Source organism: Drosophila pseudoobscura, chromosome 4 (genome assembly GCF_009870125.1).
Source record: "Drosophila pseudoobscura strain MV-25-SWS-2005 chromosome 4, UCI_Dpse_MV25, whole genome shotgun sequence".
NCBI lineage: Eukaryota > Metazoa > Arthropoda > Insecta > Diptera > Drosophilidae > Drosophila > Drosophila pseudoobscura.
Genome location: NC_046681.1, coordinates 8,221,808 through 8,247,465, shown reverse-complemented (window position 1 = coordinate 8,247,465; position 25,658 = coordinate 8,221,808). Strand labels below are relative to the sequence as shown.

Here is a 25,658-nt window from a genome sequence, read left to right as displayed (position 1 = left end):
TTATGTGCTGGCGCCCTACAAAACGGGTTCCGTGTGGCTTCTGCGGCGCCTTTTTTATAGTCTACTCGATTCGGCCTCCCATTCCGTTTCCGTTTCTGTTTCTGTAGGTCCCTCTGTTGCACACCTCAATTTTAAATTTCTCTTACGTTTCTTAGTTCATTTCCATTCTCACTGCTAATTATTTTACACATTTGTTTGCTGTTACCCCTTCTCCCTGTGTGGCTAATGAAAACCCGTTTGTAACCGACCAAAAAAAGATAGTTGGACAAAAGTTGAGTCCTGCAATTAAAAGATTGTAGACAGAATTCTTTCCCAAGGGAAATCCTTTAGATTTTGAAAAATATGAAAGAAATAAAATAAAAATAAAATATAAAATTATGGGCAAAAAAGGTGGCCTCTTATAGCTTCTCATTCAAGCGTTTCTAGGTGCGTTTTGGCCTGCTAAATGTCCACTTCGATGGTGGTTATTAGTGCCTCCAGCGAATCGAAGCTTTTCTCCGGTTGGGTGTATATTGGAAGCGACTTTCGCAGTCATGGTATTATTGTTCACACCTGTTGGAATTCCCAGCTCTTTGGAGCCTGGGTAAAGTCCCCTTACAATCTCACCGCTATCATAAAGAGAATGTATGTAGGTTCAGCATTTGATTTCTCTGGCAACCAGCAAAATAATGAAACATTGATCACTGTATCGATCCCTTTGATTGCCGCAACGACACCCGCACAACTATTATATTATTATAATTAATTAGTAATTATTATATGCAAAGCTAGATTTCATATATTTCAATTCATATTTGTTTATTTACCAGCACTTTTTACAACATTCTAAGAGGCATACATTACCGACATCGTCTTCCCTCCGGCTCCATGCTTTACCTTATAGGCTATGACCGTGTAAGTTTTCCTTGTTCCTCCGCCCCACTCCTATTTTTCTTTTCCATTGACTATTTTTTCTTGGTTCTTCTTTTTTTCAGACTGACCGGCTGACATCGCAAACTCCCTGCCGGCTCTTGCGCACGGGTCCACGATGAAGTGCGACCCTCGGGACATGCATCATGTCACGATGAACGGGGTCCCACGCTCCAGTCCGCTCGCCGCCGGTACCTCCTCCGTGGGTGATTCCACCGTAGCTCCTCGTCCTCGCGGGAAGTCAGGGGCACTGACTGCTGTGTCGCTGCGTCGACAATGTAGCGTCGCATCCGCAGCAGCAGGAACCACTGATCAACGGCGGACTGGTTGGTTCACGCCCAACAAGGACTTTGACCATTTCAACCAAGGCAGGTGCTACTCGGGCTACTGGACTCTAGATAGATTTTGTTATTGTTAGGTTTAAGGATATATGCATCCATATATTTAGATAGTAGCTACAAATATTTTTCACTTGTTTATTTCTTTACACTAAGCTAAGTTATGATGAATAAAACTATTGAAAAATCATCCTTGCTGTATCCTGTAACGGGAAAACTGTCTAGAATAGCGGAGAAAACAAAAAATTTTTGATTGGGGAAAAAGTCCTTGATCGTTGATAAGGACTTCATTAGATCAAGGATGTTGTTCCAAACACAGGAAGCTTCCGCGCTTCCCGATCGCGAAAAAATAGCCGAGTAAAAAAAAACGATCCTTGATATCCTTCGTCCTTGAAAAGGACGTCATAAAATCAGGGACATTTTGCCGATCACAGGAAGCCGTCGCACGCCCTGATCGGCCTATAAAAATTGGAGAAAATGAATATTTTTGATCCTTGATATCCTTGGTCCTTAATAAGGACTCCACCAAATCAGGGACATTTTACCGATCACAGTAAGCCATCGCAAGCCCAGATCGGCCCATAAAGAGCGGAGAAAATTAATGTTTGCTCTCCTTGATATCCTTTGTCCTTGAAAAGGACTTCATAAAATAAGGGACATTTTACCGATCACACGAAGCCGTCGCACGACCAAATCGGCCCGCAAATAACGGAGAAAACAAAATTGGCTTATAACTGTATTTAAAAATGTAGTTCCAGTAATCACCGATAGGGGCGCCACCGTACAACACAAAAAAACTCGCGTCAAATGTCTAAATTCTGGATGGGATACCAGGCGAACAGAAATCAGCAGCAAGCAACTATAGCAATTGCAAAAAAAAAATTGGTGCATACTTTTGGGGGACCAAAAATTTTTTAAAAAAATTCAGTTACCTTCTGCTGATTTCTGTTCGCCTGGTATCCCATCCAGAATTTAGACATTTGACGCGAGTTTTTTTGTGTTGTACGGTGGCGCCCCTATCGGTGATTACTGGAACTACATTTTTAAAGACAGTTATAAGCCAATTTTGTTTTCTCCGTTATTTGCGGGCCGATTTGGTCGTGCGACGGCTTCGTGTGATCGGTAAAATGTCCCTTATTTTATGAAGTCCTTTTCAAGGACAAAGGATATCAAGGAGAGCAAACATTCATTTTCTCCGCTCTTTATGGGCCGATCTGGGCTTGCGATGGCTTCCTGTGATCGGTAAAATGTCCCTGATTTTATGATGTCCTTTCCAAGGACCAAGGATATCAAGGAGAGCAAATATTCATTTTCTCCGATATTTACGGGCTGATCAGGGCGTGCGACGGCTTCCTGTGATCGGCAAAATGTCCCTGATTTGGTGGAGTCCTTATTAAGGACCTAGGATATCAAGGAAAGCAAATATTAATTTTCTCCGCTATTTACGGGCTGATCTGGGCGTGCGACGGCTTCCTGGGATCGGCAAAATGTCCCTGATTTTATGAAGTCCTTTCCAAGGACCAAGGATATCAAGGATCAAAAATATTCATTTTCTACGCTATTTATGGGCCGATCAGGGCGTGCGACGTCTTCGTGTGATCGTCAAAATGTCCATGATTTTATGAAGTCCTTTCCAAGGACCAAGGATATCAAGGATCAAAAATATTCATTTTCTCCGATATTTATGGGCCGATCTTCTCATGCAATGGCTTCCTTTGATTGGCGAAATGCTCCTGATTTTATAAAGTCCATTTCAAGGACCAAGGATATCAAGGATCAATAGAATTTATTTTCTACGCTATTTATCCTCCGATCTGTGCGTCTGACGGCTTCCTGTGATCAGCAATGCGTACCTGATTTTATGGAGTCCTTATCAAGGACCAAGGAATTTTTCCCCCATCAAAAATATGCGCCTTTTTGTAGTCGGGACAGTTTTCCCAATACAGGATACAGCAAGGATTATTATGCAATACTTTTATTCATCATAACTTAGCTTAGTTATATATAGTATATCCTTAAAGCTAACAAGAACGATATCTATCTAGAGTCTAGTAGCCCGCGTATCCCCTCGCATTGGTTAAAATAGTCAAAGTCCTTGTTGTGGATGGCCAGTTCGAAGGATGACGATTGCTTGTTAGGTTCCGTTTTGGCAAGTCGTGCGCATTTGTCCTGATGTCTGTCCTATTCGTCTGGGATAGGACTCGTTCTGTCTCGAATAGCCTCGATAATGCATGGACAGAACTCCGTCTAGCAGAGCGAAATCGGATACGACTCGGGTTGTGGCGTAGCGCAGTGTAAATAAGTCCTCTGTGAAGGAAGATATATTTTAAAATATATTCCAAATCATTTACTGATCTACTTACGCATCTCGCAGCTGAAGCACAGCGTTTAATTTAGCGGCGTACAGTGGGACATCACCCGATAAGAGGTGTCAAAAGTTTAAGGTTTTTATGAGCGTTCAGAAGCGCGTTTAAAAGCGCATACTGATCTATTTAAGAGACCATGAAAAACAGACAAGTAAGGCCTATCGCAGGTGTAAAATTCCATATAAAATCATATATCACTTAGAAGCTGAACGTTCAGAAGTTAGTAACTTAGCTAGCTAAAAAGGCTTAATGTCCCACTGGACGCCGTTCGCTGCCCCTTGTCCTCGATCGGCTCAGGAGGCTCTTGGTGTTGTTGTCGTCGCTGCGAGCCTCCCTTCTCCTCGACTCCCTCTGGTATGCGGTTGGACGAGGCTTTGGACTTTGGTTTTGGTGTTGGCTGCTGTTTCTGGTTCGGCACTGGCTTCCTTTTAGGCAAGTTCCGGCTGTGGATGGTCGCAAACTTGTGGCACATGATTTTCGAGTCCTACTAATGAAGACTGTGCTTGGAAGTAAGGCAGTTGACGAAGTAGCCGCCTCACTGAGCGTGGTAGATCGGGGTTCCTCAGGCTGAGAACCTTCTGGCAGTAGCCTCTATCACATTTAGTACTTAAGTCCCATCTGTGGAAAAAAAACGCAAATAGTCAATTACTGAAAACTTTTTGGCTGGATGAAAGAGATAGAGGCCGGGATAATTAAGATGCTTTGCTAGGTATTATCTTTGGTTAGTAAAATAATGAGCTTGACAATGAGACGAGTCAAGGGCCTTGTTTTTAATCTACCGAGATGCCAATAAGTGGGAGAACAGGAGTCGTCCCGGATGAGGATTACGTCTTGCAGATCTTGTATATATGTATTCGTAGCGCAATCTTCTGATAAACTCCTTTTTTTTGACAGTTGTGTTTTGCCTCTGCAACAATTTGTGAGAAGGATATTCTCGTAGGGCCACAGGAAGCGCTCATAAAGAGGCGCCTCATAGGAAATGCCCAGGCGTTAGAGGAAGACGTTGGTCTTCGGCTTTTATAAGGCAGCTGTCTATATCCATGAATGTATAAAGCAGCAAGAGTGTACATATGTGCTTACTGCAGTGAAGTGTAGTGCCAGTGAACGGTACCACTTTCGGTGACATCTTGGAAACTTAGGATAAGAAAAGCATCGGGTGACAGCAGAATAAGGTGTGTTTAAACCGTAGTCTACTTGAGCACTTCGTTAGCGGACCTGCGTGGCACAATGTGCAATTCCTTATCCATTATCCTTTTTTTTTTTTTAATTCAATTTGTGTGTGGCCCTGTCCACACGGGCAAAAAACCAATAAATTTGCATGTAAAATACAGAGATAGTGCGCAAAATGGAGAATGGGAAGCATTTAAAAATTAATTCAATTGCCATGCGGCTCTCCTTGCAATGTTCAGCAGGTCCGGTCCGGTACGGGAATTGGCCATGGTATCGGCACAGAGCGCCGTATAATTTGGTCCTGTTCTTTGAATCCCTTTTCTGTTCTTTCTTTTTCAATGCTATCTTTTAGCCTCTGCCTGTTACCAATGTGTCCCCGGATTCCTCTGAGTGGGGGAAAGTGCGTGCAAGGGGCTCTGTTGTTGTCCTTGCGAAGAATAAAATTGCATTTTAAATGGGAAACGTTAATTTTATAAATAACTTATACGGACACGTAATTCGCAATTGCGAATTGTGTCGGAACAGGTGTAAAAGGTGAATGGATGTATGTAGCGGGGCGTGTTTGCGGGATTCGAACAATACTTAAGTCGTAATTCGACGTCAGTGTGATGATTTTTCCAATATATACATATATGGCTTCTTGTGTTGTCGTATGAACGTTTGAAATGGAAATATGTTGCAAGGGAATTAAACATTTAAGTTATAGTTTACAAGCGAAGGCCGGCCGAGAATGTAGGGTGAGAAGAAGCGAGATCCCACTCTCAGAGCGCTGTCTGAGGGTGCTGTAACTGGCTGTTAACTGATATTGGAATCCGGAGATGATTACAGTCTTTTAAGCAGCAGCAGCACCTACAGTGGAGAGGGCCAGAGGGGGCGGTAATGGCCCCCTACGTTTCGCAGGACGGGCGGACCGCGGTCCGCCAAGGCGCTGTGTGGCACCACCAGACTCTGCACATCACGTGGGTGTCGGGTTCAGCGCCAGGCAAAATTAAGTCGGTGGCGGGGGCACGTGTGTGGGAGGAGGCCGTCAGCGGCAGCAACGCACGAGACCCGCGGATACGGGGCACCGGGTCCGTCCCGAAGGCCGCACTACAGTCTTGAAGCCAACTCCCTATCTAAATTTTATTTTTTTTCTTAACAAATTCCTTACACATTAAAATTATCTGCCGAATTATTTATGCGCCTCATTAATGGTATTATTTATGCTGCAGCAAAAGCAAGGCTGTAAATAATTTTGACACTACTGCGCGTAAATGGATTTATAATTAAGTGTCTGCCGCGTAATTACAGTCATTATTCCAAAGAGAAGGTCAACCAATGAAATGTTTTTAGTTTGTGAACCAAAAGAATTCATGACATTTAAGTTTTCAAAGTATATTTTTTGATTGGAAGTGGGAGTGCTGTCTGTGATTGAAAAAAGTAGAAAGGTCAACCAATCAAGCGGAGATCATTTGCAGCCACATGGCTGCAGGCAGGGCACTGAGGATGGGAAGAACCTTGGGGTGACAGTTTTTTATGGCACGTTTGAGCAGATCAATTGAGCAGTAAATGTGCGGGCGAAAAGACTGATGTGAAGTCGTTAAAGTGCGATTTTTAGTGGGAAAATGTTATGCAGAATATGGCCGGGAACGTTTTTTTTTAAATTCCTCAAGGAACTCCATTTAAATGCGTTAATTACCCAGATAATTGATGGTGAGCCTCAAGACTACCCATGGGGCTCTGGATAACCGGACATTACTGCCGGCAAAGCCTGTCATATGGTATCAAGAATTAGCAGGAGCCTAGGGTGTTTTCGTATGGTAGAATAATAGCATAAGACCGGGGGCTCATTTGCATAATGCAGGGGATAAGCTGATAGGAGAACTACCAATGACAGGAGCACAATGTACGAATGTATCCTCGAGCGGATAGTATCATATACGATTATGTATATGAATTCTCATAAACGCAAGTTAATTAACAAATTCATCCATTTACATGGAAAATATTGATTTAAAGTGACAACATCGACAGGATTAACTTTATTCGTTGAAAAACTTTTAAATTAAACTTTGAATGGTCTTTTTTCCACCTTTTCCTGGGAGCTGTCAGTATCCTTATAAGTTCACATCGATAAAGGGGTTAAACCATCATCATCATTGCCATTGACAGGGAGATGGGCCTTGGTCTGCAGCTGATTCTGTGAATATCGGCTCGACCTTTGAACTGTTTAAATGCACTTTAATTTGACAGATGCCAAGCGGATTTGGCTTCAAGGGGAAGGTTACTGTTAGCAACCTTTGCGGCCTGCTTTCCCGTTTACGGGGAAGTCAAGCATGAAAAGTGCTGCCAATTAAGCACTGATTTCGGGGATCGAAAGTTAGGAAAGTAATCGGAGGGAAAACAAAGTTTTCGTTTCTAATTAAAATCGTATTTAAGTGGGAAATAAGGAAATGAAACGTTGCTAAGCCTAAAAGTTCTGGTCGAATGGTTTCTCTTTATTCCAGTGAAAGCAACACAATTGATTTTGATTATTTCTTTCTCGTCCTGCATAGCTCAATCCAGGAACGTACACACACACAAGTAAATTGGGCTCTAATGCCTTCCGGCAGTCGAACACTTTTTTCCCGTCTGCCATTTCTACTCAATAATGTTATTATATCTGTGAGTGTTTCGGCTCCTTTTGTGGCAGGGCTTTCTCCTTTTTCCCGGGGAAAAACACTTTCTGTTACTTAGGCTTTTGGGCATTCTCGCTGATTTCATTGTGATGGTTCCAATCGGGCTTATCCCGAGACCCTTTTCAAGTCATTTACTCTACTGTAAAGAGGTTTACCAGATTGAGAGCTAATTTCCATTGCCCAGAAAGCCGCAATTATCTGGCTTCGCTCCACTCATAGAGCTCTGCCATAAGGAATTGCATTCATGGAAAACCCATACAGCTCTGGGCTAGAGCTGTTGAAAAAAAACGAGAGAATACTATTATTTCACGCTAAATTGCATTCAGCAGCAAAACAGTTTCATTCAACGACTTCGCACAGCCTGATAAATGGGCTTCCCGACAATCGTCAGACGGATAACCATAGTTTTGGAAAAAAGTTTTTCCTTCCGGTCGTCTCTTTCGGTTTTCCCGGCATTCTCGTATTTTTGTATGGAGTTCATCAGGCGGAGAGGCCTACGCCTCATTTGAGCCGAAGTATTGCCGGACAATAGGACCACCTCGAAAGCAATAACAATGACAGTTATGAGTTTTGTCCGATGCTCAGGAATGTCGATGGCGAGGAAAAAAGTTGAATGGATACCATCCGCGGGACACGAAACAATCGAAATCAATTAAACGGGGAAGTGGAATGGTGGGGATTGATCAGAATGGTGTTGAGGATAGGAGGTGCAACTTTATCGATGGGTAAAGACTGATGCTCTTACCTGATATTGTATGTAGATAGTCTTATATGAAAGTTAGAAAGTACTGTTTAAATCAAATTAAATATTTTCTTAAAACACCCAACATTTAAAGGAATGTTATCTACAAATTCTGCAATGCGACATCATTCATTTATCAATCGTACCTTCCAATTAGGTCCATTTAGATCTTGAAACACTTCAGGCATTAAGTTGGCCAACAAAATCAATGAAATTAAAAAAATAGCCAACTAAAATCATAGTGACAGAGTGAACCAACAAAATGAATGCTAATAGCAGGACAGTTTGTTGCAGTTTTTATAAAAAGAAACCGATGCGGCAGGATATTGAGTTCATTGTGGGAGAGGTCTATGGCTCATTGAGGCCAAAACAATACGATGACAGATAAGACCTTTTTTTTGTTTCAGTTCCCATTTTCACCAAAAAACAAAAATTGTACTTGGGAAAAATGAATGACGAATGATATTTATATCTTTTGTAATTTAAATACTGAGAAAATGGAAATCATGATCGGAATGGAACGCTCTTTAACCAAGCGCAAAATGGTAGCCCAGATTCAGGCAAGTTTTCTGGCTTCATTGAATTACATTACAAATGACAAAATACACGTAGCTACGTTGTCCACATATGAAAGGCGCTGCCCATAAACAAACATCAACGGCATAGCGGAGGCGACAGCCGCGGCTATCGGGTTGCCCAAAATGCAATTCGTGCCGGCCACAAAATTGCATTTAAGTTTGTCTCGAAAATTTACGCTCTCAGTCCTACACCCCTCTGAAGAATATGCCACTGACTAACTGAATTTCAAGCCCCAAAGGATGAGTGGGAGGGCAGAGGGAACTGGCAATTGAATCTAGTGCGTGGATCTGTTCATTCTTTGTACTCTTGCAGAGGGAACATAAGATCTGAAAGAGTATCTAACACTTCTTCGACCCACAAAGTATTCTCCTAATTTTAATTCAGTTTAATTATTGTCCTAACTGTCGTCCTCAGCACCTACAATTCGTTAAACACTTCAAGTAATTCAATGTGAGGCGCATGGCACCATTTTGTGGTCGCGATTGCTCTGTATAATTAAAACATACAATTCTACGATATATTTAAGTTTAATGTACAATTTATTTCCGTTTTACAAGTGCGTCTTGGAGCAGTTGAAAGTTTCTCTGACAGTTTGTGTGCTCCTTGAAAGAATTGTCTTGCAAATTACTTTTGCATACATTTGCTGAGGTCAAAAAAAAGTGCAGGGACAATTTACACAATTGCATGCTAAAGTTCGTTGTCAGATTTAAAAATTTGCTTAGCTATGGTAATATTTATTTGGTAGTTTGTTACATTTACATTCAAATTGTTGTATTTTCCTTAAATTTATTTCATTTATAATCAAGATTGAGATACGACGCAACTTTAGGTTTTTTAACATTTTATTTTGTACAAAAAAAAATCCCAAAAAATAAAGAAAAGAAAAGTTCTAGAGTCAGGAATCGCAAGGAGAAATGAAATGGCAAGACAATTCCCATTTTTGGATTGGAGTCCTTAGACTATAGGAATATTTTTGCAAAAGATATCCTTTGCTCTAAAAAGAAAACTATTCTGATTTGTTCTAAAAGCTTATTCCCTTTTTCGTGAGCTGAAAGGAATAAGTTTTATAAGGAGCTTTTATATAAGAAGGCTCTTAAACAGAACAATGAGAGTTTCGTTTATTTTTCTTTTATAAAAAAGGTAAAAGTTAAGTTAGTTTTTAAATAACGAGGATTGCTACACAAATTGTAGTTTATTTATGTAGAGGCAATCATAAAATCGATTCTTATTTAATAGATAATAATTTACCTGTTTTCTGCTAGAAAAAATCCCATTATACTTGTGAATAATTTATATTTTGCGGTTTTCATTTCGGACTACCACAAAATGGTGATAAATTTGAACCAAATTTAGTACCTAGTGAAACGCTTTATACCAAAGGCGCAGAGGCCAAAAACTTCTTCGACAGAAACAATTAGGGAGAAATAAAAATTTAATTTCAACGAGACAGGGCAATTTTTTACTCAACTCTCAAAACTTGAATTGAGTCCTTTCTCCTGCGGCTGTGTGGGGGAAACACTCAAGTTTCGACTGGGGCCCCGATGGCAAACTCCTCCTGTGGCAGCTTTGACATGCATTTCGCGCCTCAAGAACGAGGGTTCAGACAGAGTCAGGCCTTTGTACATTATTAAAATTTATATACATATATATGAATAAGTAGGAAGCGGAAAAAGTTTTCCTGATATATCTGGTGGCTGTCAGAGTGCCAGAGGACCGAAGATGGCCACAGAATGGCGACAATAATGAGGATGATGGGAAAACCAAACTCTCAGCGTCTCTCCTGGTGTGAGAAATTGAGTGGCTACACTGGCTTTAAGCATCGGAATTTCCAACAAGTTCACTGCACCCGACGGATTATGGACAAGTGTCTGAGTCATGACCAAAGTCCAATTCCATTATTACCATTATTCATGACCATTTCAAGCCAAAAAACAGACAACTTTCCTCTGGATTCACAGCAGAAATAAAGAACGTTAAAGACAACCAACAAACGCCAAACTTTTTTACCAACTTGAAGACTTTTTACTGTCTTAGAACGAAACATTTAAAAGAGCCATAAAAAAGCGTTTTATTGTCTCGACTTGCCTTTACCGATTTTCCACAGCCATTGCCCCAGTGCATTTGCTTGTGGGCCGAATAAAAAAATGCGTGTTTATTGAATTAGGACCAATTCAGCTTCAGGCGGTGGCACATAATCACAAAAATCAAAAATGGAGCTACTTCTGGACACCACCAATTATTTCCAATGATTGCATGATAGCTTGTCACGCATTCAAAGTAATTAATATACTTGTTGATCCTTACTATCGATTGGATATGCTATGGATAACAATTTAAAGTTCGAAGTTTGAAGATTATTTCGCTCTTAAATTAACATTTATCAACTATCTGTAAGCCAAATAATAAAGAAAAGTAAGCCTGAGGAAACTATATTTACCAAGTAAGTAAATACTTAATCAAGTCATGCCTAAGTGTTTTCTGAACCCCTTTTCTGCTCACGCATGCTGAAACTATTCCTTGGAAAAATAAAGATTTAAATTATTTCTTGTAAGTCCATTTAATTTTCTGGCAACACAGTCCAAGCCCAAGCCATTGCGGAGCGACCCATTTATGCATACAAAAGGTCGAGGATGGATAAATGTGCACTTAAACATCTAACCCGAAATTTCTAGGCCAGGCTGTCATTTGTGCTGCCTAATTCGGCATGTAACCGAAGTCATTAGGCATTGACAGGGCCACATCCAAAGTTATATGGAGGGGTAGGATCTGGGGACAAGGCCAATGGCACAGGGATCAATTCGAGCTCGAGTCCCTCTATAGGACATGGCGATAGGGCTTAAGAACCAGCCATGGCAGAGGCAATCTCACAAATGTTTACATTTAATCCACTTTTATACTAGCCCTTAGAAGTCACGGCCAAACGTGCCCTCCGTTATTATGGTGATTGTGTTGACACACTCTCCGTCCGTTGTTTGTACGTACATATTTCAGGAGGGATCCGGCCTGCCCACAGAAATTTATATTTTTTTACTGAGCTTGTCACTAAATATTCTATTACCTCTAAGGTGAGAGTGAGTGTGTGTGTCTGTCCAAACACCTGGATACAGAGGTGCTCAAATAAATAAAAGTTCAATTTTAGTTTTACACTCAACCACGAAGCCCATTGAAATCAGGGCTTGTCTTAGTGTGGCAATAGCACGTGCCAAGTGCGGTCGAACACTACTGACCTGACATCTTATGACAAATTGATTACCCGTGGCAAAGTTTGACCAAAAAGTTTTGAACTTATCCCTACCGACAGCTGTCAAGTGATGGATAGCCAGAAATTATCTAATCCTTTGTGACTTTTTTTTTAAATTTAATCAATGCAGATCGCAACGTCACGCAACAAACTCGTTGGGTCCAATGACAGTTTAAAACCAGCCGAGCTGTGAATGGCTACAAAAATAGTTTTGTATTTGTGGTAATGGAAGAGAAGAAATTAAACTTCGACCCTTTGACGGCATTGAGTTGTCTAAAAAGGTGTTTTATGGTTAGGTTTCTGGTTCGGGATATCAATCCAGATGAATGTCACAGGGAATGGGCCACTGTTGTTGCCGGAAAGGGTCGTACACAGCTGTCAAATTCAAAAAGGGCTGTCAAAACAATACATCAACTGTGGGAGGCAGACAGTCTAGGGATGAGAGATTGCAAGAGTCATTTCTTCTTCCTAGTCATTAGTTGAGCCTCATTAGGAGTACTCTGCTTGCAATGTAACCCACCATCTTTATCAATTTGAAGAGCTCCTCAAACAAAAATAGAAAAGTATATTTATGCTTCAAAGCTGTAATTCTCTGATTTTCCTCTTCTCTGAAGTTAATTTTTACAAAATGTTCTGCTCAATCGCAACAAATATGAACAGTCAATCTGTTTGCCTTTTGCAATATTTATCTGACAACAATATATTCCGATTTTGAATTCTTTTTATTTTCTTTTTCTTGCCATTCGACTTGTTAGATTTCGTTTCCGTTTTATGCTTGTTCACAGATGCAGTTGCAAGTGGTATAAGAATATATGTATACATACATATATGTATGTACGTATATACATAAGTATTCATACATATATTCACATATTCTTATGCAGATTTATTTGCGATATGCTGTTAAAGTCACATTGTCTTAGTTGTGTTAACAAGTCACGAAAATTACAGCTACTATTATGTCAGACTATTATTTTAAAGAGTACTCGAAAAAGGTTAAGATAGTTCTGACAAGTCATTTGTGGTGTAAAGATGTACAAAAATTTCTTTTCATATTCAACCTCTAAAGGATATAAAAACTTCAGTGTCCAATTTTATTTACATTTTACTCTCACAAATAACTTTCCTATGTATAGGATAGATACATACAATAGCTATAGTAAAAAAAAACATATTTGACGTTGACAATTGTTTATTATGCAGAATCCCAAGTGCCGTATTTATTCTACTGTGCTTTTACTGGCAAAACAATGTAGCAACTATGCCAATACAAAAATGTGAACATTTATTGAATTGATATTCGAATTTAAGCAGAATATCGTAATCCAGTTAATAGTGCGCTATCAAAACGTTTACCTTATTAAATTAACCCTTAACCAGACTATCATAGCTGCACGAATTAATAACTATTGATTACAAACAAAATAGAGGGCTAATGTCGCCTGCAAAGCAAATCATTCCATTATTTTCACCAAATTAAACACAGATGGATGGATGGTCACTGAGCACTTTAGCAGAGTAAAATGGAAACCTCCTCTTAATGGATGTGATAATTTGCACTATTTTAATTAACTGCTTATGTATGGCCCATATAACTAATTAAAGCCATGAATTTTTCAGATTCTGAATATTTATATCAAATATATGAGATTTAAATCTAATAAATGCGCTTAATTATTTGTGTAATTTTTTCAAATCTCAATTCAAATAATTCGCAAATCTTTCAGTACCATTTTTAAATCTCTTTAAAAGCATAAAAAATAATAGAATAGTTTGAGGAACTCTAGTACTACTCTTCGGCCTTTAACTGATTTAATTCGATTGTTTTATGCCCATCGATTTTTATGATTTTTTTTCTTCAAAGAACTTTGTTATGCAACAAAGATTATTTGCAGTGGGCGGATTTAAAATATTTTGGCAATATTTTTCATAGAACATTATTTTATTTCATCCTTTGGTGTGAATGTATTTAAAGAATGTTTTATATAGCACGAGTAAAATTTTTTCTTTTGAAGTTCAAAAAATGCGTCCACTCTTCTTTTTTGAAATGAACACATAAAAAATTTGTTGAATTTAAAATTCAATTATGATGTACAATTTTTAGCACTTGAGCTTTTTACATATATTACACAAATGTTTTATTAATTGCTGGATTACCATTTATAAATACTAATTAGCTATTTATTTGCTCATAGCTCCGGTCAGCCACGAATCCGAAGACCAGTGAAAACGCTATTTGATTAATGACACCAAAGCCGTAAAATGCGATGTATCCAAAGTTATTGTCGGAAGGCACAAGAGAAAATAAATCCATTTGCTAATTGCAAGTTTTAATTAAAAATCGACATTTGATGCCATGGACGGGACCAGGGGACAAAACAGCAAGAAAAACACAGAGGAGAAGGCATGTTACCGCAGCTTGGAGCTAACCACATTGATTTTTGGCATCACAGCAGATACAGAGACAGAGACAACGGGTCTGGACCTAAAGACTGTGTCAGGGATAGGAAGAGGCCCAGCGATAGACCCAAAGCCAATTTCTCCAACGCGGACTGACAATTCCTGCAAATGGAATGTCCACGGATAGGTTTGGCGTTGGCGTTGGCTGTGGCTCTTCCGGTTCTGGCTCTGGTCGAGGCAGAGTACACAAACATTTCCGCTTTTCAAAAATTGCTCTCATTTTTCGGCTGAACGGCCGAGTGACCCACCGGCGTTTCCTGGCGTTGATGTCTGGCGACCGACGACCAGATGATAAGCAAAACAGGAAAAAATGCGGTGCTACACCCTCAGACATTCTGTTGAACTATAAAAAATTGTTACACAGTTTTTGTTGCCATTTTTTCGGCAAGTACAACAACAGTTATAGTAACGAAAGAAACCAATATTTGCATACTTAAATGGAGGCGCATGAAATCAAATAAGAGTGCAATGTCTGTCCAGGTGGTGCACTGAAGGGGACTGAGATGTATTCAAATTCTTTTTAGGTATTCGATCTGGCGTACTCTGTATTTTTTTTTTTTTGACCATAGAGTTATCAGGAGTTAAAAATACCCTTTGATTTTTCTTTATTAATGATTATACTTTAATTCTGAAAGATATTTTTCTCCATTGCTAACCTTAATCCATATGTGCTTTGTTTTGACATCTCACATGGTTTTGACACATTACAGCAGCCACAATTCAAACAAACGAGAAAAGAAATTGCTAACTGCCGTAGTGTAAAACATTTCCCATACGTTTTCACATTTTTTTAACAAAGCGACTGTCCGGTCCGGTAAATATATATCATTATTTTTAATGCAAATTTATATTGAATGTAATGCAATCAAGTATCTCACGTTGACATTGATGTAATTAAAAAACTTTCGCGGCCATTAAAATGCAATTTTGTGGGCTTCATATTATTATGACTCAGGGCCATTAAATTCATTAAAAATTTGACTTGGCAAGGGACCTACCAGCACTCTCTGTACGTAAAGCTGTCTGTATGGTTTCAAGTTCAGTTTGGCTCTCAATTTATCCCAGTCTCAATTGCTGATGCGATAGAAAAATTGATGGCAGCAGCAACAGCAGTCGCAACAGAGGAGAGGCTCCCGACACCCCAGAAGCCAAAAACCCCAGTACTGCTAAATCTTGACACTCGTTGGTTTTACGTTTTCTGCGTTTTTCCTTTTTTGCTCTGGCAATTCAGTTGGAACGCACAGACACTGACAGAGACAGACAGAGAGAGACAGAGAGAGATATATATGTAGCGCCAATCATACAGGCAGCCTTTTGCTGCAATTTGTTCCTTCGCTGCCCTTATCCTTTATGCAATTTGTCTTTATGAGCCACGCTTTTTGCTCACTTTGTTCGGTTTTGCTCTCTGCTCTGGAGCTCCGTGGCACGCGGCTTGCAACTTTGAGTGGTTGGCGGCCATGAGATATGCCCGACTTTACATACGTTGCCTGTCTTTTAAGTCTCCACTTTCGTCTTAATTTTGATGGCCTTTAAATTTCCCCGAAACAGAAAGCTTCATGGATGGTAAACATTCGGATTCGGATGCTCAGTTTCTCATTCGGCAGTTCCTGAATATTGAAAAGACAACGCCCAGTAATTTGAAGATTATAAATCCCAAACATACTCGTGCACCCCCTAGGGGGTGCATTTGCCCAAATTATTCATCACTCAAGGCCCAGGGATCCGGGGCTTTCCTACCGGCCCTCAGCCTCAGTCAGTTGCCAACGTTACACATTCATCATCCAGTTGGCTGCTCGGATCCGTTGTCATTGTCCTAAAAGCAGGTAGCCATCGCCGCGGCAGCTTGTGGTGTGAAAACAGTTTCAAGCGGCTTAGCGAGTCAATCATCAAATTGCATACAGGGTCCCACTTGACTTGATGATAACTTAATTGATGGATAGGTTAATTGGTCTTGTACTGGTATCCCAGCATATCTGGGTATTTTCTTTGTTAAGTAAAATACATCCCTTCATAGAGACTCTAATTTACTCTCGCCCTACATTTGCTTATCCAAATAGATCCACAGATAAACAATGTTTTATTTGGGTTACTATTTTCGCGTAACATTCATAATTTTCTTCCCGTCACTCACTTGGCCTTCGTCATTGTGCGTCCCATAGATACATTTTTTTTCTTTTTCACTTTCATAAAGGCAACTTTTGTTTGCTATTTGTATATGAAGACAAATCGAAAATGGCAAAAAAATATGATTTATTACCGGCCAAGAAATGGCCACGGAAAGGGCAACAGAAATTGGTAACGAAAAAAATGTGGTTTATCCAAAGGCACGTGACATTCGGAATAAAAGATTTGCCTCCAAACAACTCTATTAAATGGTTATTATAAATATGTGAACAGCTTTAAGTTGCCCTAATTTATTTTTAACGAATTACGTCAAATATTTGCTGAGCACTTTCCTTCCTTACAGCCCCCTTCAGTTCCTTGAAAGAAAAGTTCATGAAAGTCAATTGTTGGGGGCCGTTTAAAAGTTCCCATGAAAAGGTAAACATCTCTTAACGTTGTAACTACTTGTTGGACTGCTAGCCAGCGGCATTTTCAAGTGTAAAATAGGTCGCCCCTGCAGAAATAAATAATCTAGATGTGGAATAAAAAGCTCATTTAATGATATCCATTAGGCCACTCGTTTTTTAAGCACATCTAATTTGGAACAATTCGAGAGCCCTCTAATATGGTTGGATGGATCCCTGCTCTTTGGCTCCCCAGTCCAAGGGTGCAGGACATGCACGTCCCTGGAAAAGGGGCAAAAGTCATAAAAATGTTTATGCTTTTCTTATGAGCACACAAGCTGCGGCATGTCTCACAGTTAAACAGTTGCTCTCGACCAGCCAGGACATTGTTTTGCCACGCTTTTATTATACACTTTCAGAGGGTATTGCGATTATGTCTAGCCTATAGATATGTGCAACGCAGAGAACTTAATTAGAGAATTAACAAAAGACTCAATTAAGGCAAATCCTTCTTCTAGTATCTGTGGAGAGGAGGTTCCACGCTTTAACGATCTCTGTCTGAAGTCTTGCAAAGTGTATGAAATCGTAAGAAATTCTAGTTCTAAAAGTGTGTTACAATTTCGGCTTGTATGTTTTCGTTGTTGTTGGGCTTGGTTTTATCCCTTGTGGCTCCTTGGGACATTTACTTTTATTGTGCGACTGGTTCAAGGTTCAGGCACTTTGACTATGACGTTAGTTCTAGTGGCAAATACAACGATGGCTGCAGGCCAGGCCCGGCCAGGCCAGGGCAGAACGAGAGTCCTTCTAACGTGGCTACATTTATGAGCAGAAGGATCTGCAATTGTCGTTTCGCCCTGTGTGCTGGCTGGCATTGCAGCAGTCAGAAAGGAGATGTAAAGTGGAACCTGTACTACTTGTAAGATACTAGCGCTCTCTAGCCTGTCTCGTAGTTATGTTATCTTAATGCGGAAGCTTCCCAGCCCGGAAGTGCCACAAAGAACTTCAAGCAAGTTTTCGGAGTATTAATTCTTCGTTTTATTCGAATACTAAATTCGGCGAACATTCAGCTTTAAACGTTTTATGTGGTAGAGTGCGAGTACTGTGAATATCACTACTACCCAATCACTTACCCCAGACCGGAGCCAAGTAAGAAGTGCCCAAATATGTGAAACATATTCCCAAAGTTTATCAGCTGGTTAGGCGGCAAAGGCACAGACGGCCCTGTCTTTGGGCCGTCAGCTGTCAACGGGCTCATTCGTTTTTTGGCGAACTCCGGCATTGTTCAGTTGTCTCCGGCATTAGCGGACAGGAAGTCAGCTGTTGTCCTGTGCGCTGTGGCATAAACTAAACAAAGACATGCCGCATGACTCCTCCTCATCGCACTCATTCTAGAAGATGGAGAGATACAGTATTTGAGCTGAAATTCAGGGATGACCAACAAACAAATTGTTTATGTTAAGGAAGTCACGTAAAGTGTCGTGTTCCTATGAAACCCACAGGAGAGCCAGCTCGAAAAAAAGCCAAGCCGAATAACAACAGCCATCCGACGGACAGGAGGTCGTCTGTCCCCAACTTAATCATCATCATCTGCCTTTGGCCTTTAAGATTCTTTGTTAGTGGCAGATTTTCTAACCTTAATTTACAATTTAAAGTTAGATTTGATCGTATATCTCCACTCGACCCTTTCCTGGTATATTCATGGGAATTTCTAATTGCGTTTCCCTAATTAAAGTGCGGCTCTCACACTCCACCTAACTCGTTGGTAACCACCGAGGGACTAAGCCTAAGACCAAGACTATTATGAGCACTTTTGGGAAAAGTCCTCGGCTCGGCGAGGCATGGGACTTTGGTTCTCCGGCTGGGCATTGTTCCAGGGTTATTAATCAAATGAGAAGAACCATTTTTAAGACGCTGGCATTATGGTTTGGCTTGCCTCAGGCCACAGGGCAATGAACTGCTGAAAAAATGGAAATGCGGATAAGGATTTGCGTGAAGCAATACAAAAATCGTACCCTGTGGGTTTTCATTTCTAGCTTAGTAGTTTTTTACTATTTTCCATTAGTACTCCATAATAAAAGTCCATAATCGTCACGGATAACGGAGCTAACTCGTCTCTCATACATGTTCGAGCCTTAACAGCATGTGGTGTTTCATCAAACATGTTCCGTTTGCCACTTGAGGGCCCTTGAAGTCCTTGTCCTTCCTTGAAGCACAGAAATGGTCGCAAAGACAAACCATTTGATGGGCTTTAAAGGTAAACATAAAATATTAAATATGCATAATGACAAATCTGGTAGCCATTAGGGCAAATGGCTTCCATCTCGAATATGGGGCGGCCTTAAAGTCTTGCCGTTAATTAGAGAAAGCAAAATTGTAAGTCACTGGGAAAATGTTAACCCTTTATCCACTTTTAACACTCGCACGTGTACCCTTTTTGTGTGGGTTTTACGAGTGTCCCATTAACGCATCGCAAAGCTGCTAAGTTTTGCATAATTAGAAATGCCTTACGACACAGACCCTCATAAGGAGATGGTGTCTCTGTCTACCGTCCTTTCACGCACAAAGGTAATACAAATTACACATACCATTATGCCGAAAGAATAGCCCTGGGACTGGGACTGTCGCCGCACTGAATCCCTACTGTAACTGATAGCTATGTTTACTCAGATGCCGCAGACACCATTTCCCTGTCCGGACACTCTCTGGGGCATCCACAAACAAGTGGCTATGTGGCTGAACCTTGAATCACGTGCTAAGAGCAGTGTGGCTGAAGGTTGCTCTACTTGTTTGGGGTTTTTAGTTACACAAAAGTTGGAACCTTTGTGTAGCTGCCCGGTAATTAAAAGTATTTCAAGTGCCCTTTACACTTTAAGAGAATAAAGGTTAGTATGTTTATTCGAATTTTTTTAATAATACTTTGATATTTTCCTTCATTAAATTGTTTTCCTAACATCTTATTAACGAGAATTTACAGTGTAACCTTAATTTATTTTGGAAAATGCTTTTCTTCATTTGTGCTGCATTTGTGTAAAATTTCCTCTTTATACATTTTTTTTGTTTTCCACAAATTAGCCCAATTATTTCCTACATTCGATTCTTTTTTCGTTGCTAAGCCCGCAGGCAAGTCGATTTTTTTCCCATTATTACGAAAATTATTGTGGCCATAATTTGTTTGCAATTTGTTTGCCAAATTTATTTGTTCTAATTTGCATTTTGGGGAGTATTTGCATATTGTTCATTTTTATTACACAAATCGAATTAAATCGGAAGGGCCTGTCTGGAATGGCTATGTCTATGCCTAATGGCTAGCCGTCTTTGTCTGTAAGCCAATATTTGTGGAGTGCGTATGGGGTAAAGCTCTGAGGAGTGTCTAATGGCGTCTGCCACGACAAAAAGATAATATTTATCCAAGCCCCAGTCTGGCCTTGGCCGTTATTATGCTGGCTGTTTCTATTTGTGTGTTGACCTTGTTAAATCCCAATTTTGCTTGCACATTTTGGAATTGATAATATTTGTATTCCTAATTCGAAGGACAAGGTATGTAATAAGATTATTTTAAACATAGCTATCAAATGGAATCCTTTTTTGGGTCGACATTTTCACCCTCCTTTAATGGGACAAGCCATTTTCAGCACAGTCAAATATGTGGCTGGGATTTTAATTAAAATTTATATTAAAATTCTTATTACGTGTCCTCTATGTATGTATGTACATACATCTATGTATATCTGTGTTTCCAGCTGTCGGATATATCTAAATGTGTGTCCTGAAAAAGATGACAGCTTTGGTGCTGGTTTCATTTTGTTTTTGCCATGCTTTTTTCTTTTTTACGTCACTATTTTTCCAGAACCATTTTTAGTAGGTTTTTCATATCCATAACAATTTTCGGCTCACAATGAGAGGTGGGTTTTGTGTAGCTTTTCGCCCAACTAAGTCTTTAATTTTTGGGAACATTTTTATGGAAAGAGTCTTACTCGGATGTTCGTTCTTTGACAGAACCTAATAATATGCCATCCCTGCCTCTGAGTTTTCCTGCCAATTAAGTTTGGAGCTGCTCTGTGACCTCTTTGGCGCCTATCTAGAATTTGTGTGTTCCTTCTGGTAGCTGTAGTGTTTTTGCCGTTTTCTTTCCGTATCCGGAATTGATTTAATATTTGTAGGAACATTTTTAATTAAATACTGAAGAGACATGTACAAGGCTTGACAACTCTTGTGCGTTATTGAAGCCATCCTTTGTATGAACACTTAAATATTCATACGCCACGTTGACCAGACCACGTCCTGACACAAAACAGCAGACACGCACAGAAATCGGTTAAATGTTGTAAAAATAAATAAATAAATGAATGAGTGAGAGGTGGGAAATGCGCGACAGAGAAGGGAGTGAGAGGGAGGGAGAGAGATAAAACATGGAACGAAGTATTTGTTTTGTGCGCAAATAAACGGAAAGAATAAAATCTCAGAGTGAAACAATAAGCGGAGACAGTGCCATATGCTGTTTCGTCCCGAATCATATACTCGTAAGTGGGTATTATAATGTGACAATAACGAACCACTTCATATATGTACCATATAATACTTGGCAGAAGGTTCACGCGAAAATCTCTTGAAATTGCGAGCCGAGCGTCAATTAACTCTGACAGATGCCACAGCACAGACATCTGCTCAGACTGGTGTTTGTTTATGAATTATGAAGGAGGTCTTTTGGTGGGAAAGAAGAAATATAAAAAGGGAAAATGGGGAAAAATATCTATATAAAATATAAGGTACAATTCTATGGAAAAATATGCATAAAATCAATTGTTTTGAGAATTCTCAATAATGAAATTAAAGAAAATTGGGAAGTTTAAATTAAAGCCACTTTTTTGAATGCCGTTCACGTACTTATGTTCCCAAAAATGTAAGAATTTAAAGATCCTTTTTGTTTTTAGGGAGAAATTAGATTTATATTACTATGAATCATCTTTTGATATATTTGCAATGCAGATGTTTCTGTAAAAATGTCTTTAAAAGTTTTCATTGGGTCACAAGGGAGATGCCCCACTTTTTGTTGCAGAGATTCACGAGTACTCGTACTATCTGCTTGCAGGCATAAAGGTGTGTCTGTTGGTTGAGTTTCATCGTTGCCTTCTCAATCTCACTTTATTGATGGACAGTCTGTGCGCCTCAATTATGATTTGATGGGTTTTTACTGGTGTGTGTCACACACTGCGTATGCGCTATACTTGACACATGGGGCAGATAGAGCCCTAATGAAGTTTCAGGCTCAATGCATGTCATTTGGGTGCACTAAAAGCTTTTTCACTTCTGGGTAGAAGTGCTCATATCTATCACCTTGACACCACTCCTTGTGCGGTCTCTTCGGTGTGTGAATGCAGTCGAGTAATGCTGAACGCTGAATGGTGGATGGTGAGAAGTAAAATGAGAAGTTAATCAAGCAGAAGATACCAATGTTTCAAAGTGGTAACATAAGACGTGTCTGTTGTCTTATGGCATCCTTGCCACGTAGTATTTTCCCTCCACCTCAGACACATATGGCTGGTTGGCTAAGAATTTCAAATTCATAAGGGCAACCCGGTAAAGTTTTAAAAGAAGCATTGGCCTACCCCCTTTTATGGCGAGATCAAACCCACAAAAAGTCCTTTGGCGAATACGATGGAGATGGTGGAGATGCAGGATCGGACTTTAACACGATTTGGTCCCTTTGCCCCATGTTTCATTGAAGTAATTGAAATGCGAATCCAACTTCCACTCGTCATGCGTCTCTGGAAAAGTTCAATTGCATTTTAATGAACATTTTCGACTGTCGCTACGTTGCTGTCCGAGCTGGAAAGTTCGAAAGTTCTGTTTCCCTCGAGTTTTCCGAAAGAAATAAATACATACGATGCCATGTCCGTAACTTTGTCTGTCTAGGCCTCTGTGCTGTGCCCTGGAGTACTGAGTACTTTCTGGCATTGGTATGGCAAACAAATGCACTTCGGGCTAAACCAGTGTTCATGCAAGCCCCCAAAAGGCTGTGTGTCTGTTTGTCCACGGGTTTGTCCTATTCCTGACCTCATTCCTCCTCCATCTCCGACTGATACTTGCTGTGGCAACGGGAAAATGCAAGTCAGTTGACATTGCCAGAGGCTTCAGGAGTAGGTCGTGGTCCTCTGGGTCACATAATGGATTTCCATGCTGCTTCCTACTGTCTGCCGTCTGCTCATATGCCTTATCCAAGTCAAGATTGTCCATTATTTCCAAATGCCATTTGGGCAATCAATTTGTGTTAGAACCAATAAACACAATTTAAGCCAGACCAGGTCGAAGGTTGCTTGAAAGTTTTTGCCTGGGGAAAATTAGCTATCTCGTTTTGATCAAATATTCTCTTGCTGGACATGTACAGAATTGTTCATAAATATTTCACACTCAAACTTGGCAAAACTAGAGGTGACAAGAATATTTATTCCACGTAATCGACATTAAAGAGGGGATGGTAGGTTCGATGTGAAATATGTAAGTGGCGAAGAAATACTTGCAATTATAGCGATAATCAAAAGATATCTTCTCAAAGTTGGTGCTAATAAATTCCCCATGAATATTTCCGGAGGTATGTGGAATTCGAGTCATCTCAACAGCAGTGTACCCTCATGTTTCGTTTATGTCTTCCTGGACAAACTTTATAAACATTCAAGTTGAAGTGAGAATGGTAATTGAATTTTAATTGCATGTATGCAAAGCTACCACAGAAGCCAATGCCAATTAGGAATTTTCCATGACAATCGAAGGCATTCTTTAAATCAAGTCAACATTTTCCTATAGTTTGCAGATATGCAACGGGTTTGCATTACGGTTCATTAAACACTTCTTTTTGAGAGTTCAATGAACTGAAACGATGGCAAACATTGGCAGGTTTATCAAAATTATGAAACCATTTTCCAGAAGAGTTGATTTGATGCAATTTTCATCGAAAATTCACAGAGAATGATCCGCCAGAGGCGTTGAAATTACCTCAATTTACTGTTATTGATGTTTGATTTAGAAGAAATTTTTTATTTCGTTTCGTTTCAAAACTATTTGGCTTGGAGTGCGTGCGCAATAGGTAGGACCCCGCCATAGGGGATATGCGTCTATGTGCAGGCGTTGATATTCTGACACTCATTTTGATGTCTCCAATTAGACGTTTTAAACGAACGATTGGGTGGAACTAAAATGGCATTGCCAAAACCTATCATTGTATGCACCTCTCAAATATTGCACCTGCATTTTACAGTTTTATCCGAGCTTCCCGAAATTAGTTGATAGAGTTGTGCTCCCCCATTGTAATAAACGATTTGTTCTGTTTGAAGTTTCAAAGGATGTTTTTAAACTGAGCTTGATAAAAAGATCTGTATAGAATCACATTCCGATTATTTCACTTTATCAGGCAGCTGTGTCGATAGTTGTCCCTTAAAACATCAAACAGTTCAACAATCGTATCAGTAAACAAATAAACTAGCTCCAATACCCAGTACAACCTTTTATGTTTTCTAAATTATTTAAAAAGTGAAATTAGCCTGCAATTTGCACGGCCATCGGTATTCAAATATAAATTGTCGAGAATTGTACCATCTCCAAGGGGAAGGAGAGCAGTTGCCTCCAGACGAGGGACCCTGGAAATCTGCCAATATTGGTAAGAAAATGTGTGGCATCTGTAGATGCCGTGGAGCCGTGGAAGTGGCTCCAAACAAAGAACTGGAGGCATCTGTGGCGACATTTGCGAACCACGACAGTGCCGGTGATAACATAGACATGGAGTATCAACGTTTTGTCGATGTTACCGCTGACTGTGGCATGGAAAAGGATATCAAGAAACATCACAGGGGTGTGTCCGTCTTCTATCAGAATCGCGGTGTCTTTCACGTGCTGCAAAATTGGCCAAAGGTCGAGGAGAACTTCGTCAAGGCGCTGGAGTTCGATTGTCCCAATGGCATGCCCTATTTGAGTCGGGGTCGTGCCCACACCGCCACCGTGGTCCTGAAGGAATTCTTGATCGCCTATACCATAATCCTCATGCTTAAATATAGGAATTTATACAAATATTCCAGACTGCTGATTTGTCTGAAACTAAAATTAGAACATTTTTTGTTTTGTTCGCTTTTTTAAAAGACATTTCCCAGAAGGAACCAACCAACAGAAAAAATACAATATTTGTACAATTTCAAAATGAAACATTTTCTTATCGCTTTCATTTTTTTGTTTCTATGGTTCGCAATGCCAGACATCGTGGGGATGATCTTACCATCGTGCAAATGATAATAAATAAGTGCGAAGAGAACTCTGATTATGAGTGGTGTATAAATATGAATTTCTAAATCTATATATTTCTTGTCTGTCATATCTATGAGCTCCTGCATCCAGCATGTCGTATCTAGTTTTCCCCTAAACCGATACGATTCGATTCATTGCATTGGCAAACAAAAATTGTACTGCCACACTTTGAGAAACAATAATTTGTATTTGTTTTGGGGCGCATTAACAAGAAACTGTGTTAATGTGCTAATGTAAATTCGGATTATTTAAGTGGATTTGAAATATAATTCTCTCATGGTTATTGTTCTATGAAGTTGCTATTAAGATGCCTTTTACTTTTGTTTTCATACATGCCTACTTTCTGAGCTTATAATATTATAGTTATGGAAAACTAATTGCTCTGTGCGATTTATCGTAT

General features: G+C 39.9%; 1 long non-coding RNA gene across 2 annotated transcripts in view; it reads right to left on the bottom strand.

Moving 5' to 3' along the window:
• Positions 1-3,251: 3,251 nt before the first annotated feature.
• Positions 3,252-25,658, bottom strand: part of LOC26534154 (uncharacterized) — a 63,257-nt gene continuing 40,850 nt past the window's right edge. For both annotated transcript variants that reach the window (XR_004469248.1, XR_004469247.1), the window contains exons 2-3: positions 3,611-4,231; positions 3,252-3,554 (exon numbers count right to left, since the gene is read on the bottom strand). This is a non-coding gene — a long non-coding RNA (uncharacterized lncRNA). The remainder of the gene's footprint in view (positions 3,555-3,610; positions 4,232-25,658) is intronic.